The sequence below is a fragment of the Quercus suber genome, unplaced genomic scaffold (assembly GCF_002906115.3).
Source record: "Quercus suber isolate HL8 unplaced genomic scaffold, Cork oak 2.0 scaffold_928, whole genome shotgun sequence".
In the NCBI taxonomy this organism is placed as follows: Eukaryota; Viridiplantae; Streptophyta; class Magnoliopsida; order Fagales; family Fagaceae; genus Quercus; species Quercus suber.
In genome coordinates, this window is record NW_027070351.1 from 181,477 (window position 1) to 183,661 (window position 2,185).

The 2,185-nt window shown below is 39.8% G+C and overlaps 1 pseudogene; it reads left to right on the forward strand.

Moving 5' to 3' along the window:
- Window positions 1-210: 210 nt before the first annotated feature.
- On the forward strand, window positions 211-1,555 carry LOC112026744 (protein RETICULATA-RELATED 3, chloroplastic-like; annotated as a pseudogene).
- Window positions 1,556-2,185: the final 630 nt, after the last annotated feature.

A 2,185-nucleotide genomic window follows, 5' to 3' on the forward strand; every position in this document is an offset into this window, starting at 1 on the left:
GCAAGTCTCATGCGCCTGGCACGCCTAGAGCATGTGAGATTTTTTCCGTCTAAATAATACAGTAAATAAAAGGAAAGTACTTTTTCCGACTCTCAGGTGTTTTCCTATAAAAGTGGTACCATGTTATTAACATCGTACATCGGACCCTTGATTCCTTAAAACCCCTTTGGTTTTAGTTTTACTAGTTTGTAGAAATAAAAGATGGCAAGCATGGCGGCTCAGCTTCAGATTTGTTACTCTAATAATCCCAGACAGTATCGCAACAACAACAACAACTTTAGCGATAATCAATTCAATGCTGCCCCACCTGCTTCAATTTCGTTTCCACATTCTTCATCATCAGCATCTCTCAATTTCAATAATCAAAAGCGTTCTCTAAATCTAATACCCAACAAGTTATTGCCTTTGCCGGCGGAGGCAGCGACGGCAGAGCTGAATCGGACGTGGCGGCGGTAATGGAGGAGGAGGAGGAGATGGGAACGGTTCTGGTGATGATTCTTCATCGTCTAAGTCTTCTGGGGGATTTGGGATATTGGGTTTGTTTTTGAATGGATGGAGATCGAGAGTTGCAGCAGATCCACAATTTGCTTTCAAGGTTCTAATGGAAGAGTTGGTGGGTGTCACTGCTTGTGTTCTCGGAGACATGGCCTCTCGACCCAACTTTGGTCTCAACGAGCTCGATTTCGTGTTCTCAACTCTAGTCGTTGGATCCATACTAAACTTCACTCTTAAGTATCTATTGGCACCAACTTTGTCTTCTTCATCGCCCTCTTTGCCTGCCATTTTTGCTAGCTGACCCAGCCATATGTTTGAGCCTGGTGCTTTTTCACTTCTCAATCGATGTGGGACTTTTGTGTACAAAGGAGCTGTCTTTGCAGCTGTTGGGTTTGCTGCTGGGCTTGTAGGGACTGTACTTTCAAATGGGTTGATCAGTATGAGGAAGAAAATGGATCCCAATTTTGAGACCCCCAATAAGGCACCTCCAACTCTGTTGAATTCACTCACTTGGGCTCTTCACATGGGGATTAGTAGTAATTTCAGGTACCAGACTTTGAATGGGATCGAGTTCTTGTTGGCTAAAGGGTTGCCTCCATTGGCGTTTAAGTCCTTAGTGGTGGTTCTGACATGCTTGAACAATGTTCTTGGTGGAATGTCCTTTGTGATATTGGCTAGGTTGACAGGATCTCAGAGCATTGAGGAAGCTAAACCAGTTGCGGTGGAGGTGGGTTTGGTTGCAGTGAAGGAGAAGTTGATTGATGGGGGTGAGGATTTGCAGAGCAATCAGTCGACTTACAAGTGAAAGTGTTAGTTTAGTTTGGATTTTCCATCTTCCATGTTTTTAGCTCTTTTTGTTAGTGATGTTTTTGCCAAATACAAAGAAACATAAAGAATCCGATTTAAGCATCAAATTACGTGATAGGAGGCTATGTAATCTATAATTTCTTTCCCGCTTAGTGGGATAGCTTACCAATAAGTTACTAAAAAAAACCAATCAATATTTAGAGAAGGAGACAACTGAAAGGAGAAGAAGATGAACCATGGGGTTGGGAAGGTGTACTTGACAGAGGTGCAGTTTGGCCTCAACGTCTGCGTCTGGAGGCTGCGTTTTCCTCCTCTTTTTTTTTTTTTTTCGGGAAAGTGAACAGTAAAATCACATGATTTGAGGAAAAAATATGTTTATGTACTGTTTGGCACTGTTCACACACTAAAAAATATTAAAAATGGGTCTCACGGTACTATTTACACATTTAAAAATTATTTTGCTACAGTATTTTCAGTTTTCAGTTTTCAGTTTTCAATTTCAGCAACAATAAGTTTAATCCAAACGGACCCAGAGTGAAACTTGAGGACATCCTTCTTGGTTTGGATAATTTCATGTGTACTAAGATGGGACGGCATCAATGGCTATGGTAATGTATATATAAAGAATGAGAAGTGCAAGAGGATAAAAACCAAGTAATCTTGAAAGAAAAGAGAGGAAAAGTCTGGAAATAATAAACCAAATAAAACAAAGAGACGTTATGTTTTAATTGATGTTTAGTCATGAAACAATGAATAAAAGGAAACAAAGAGTTATTTTCTTTTAATTGGTGTCTATTTAGTACAAAAAGAGTCAACATCTTTTAATCGGTGTCTATTCAATAAACAAAGAGTCGTTATCTTTTAATGTGAGAAAATCCTCAAA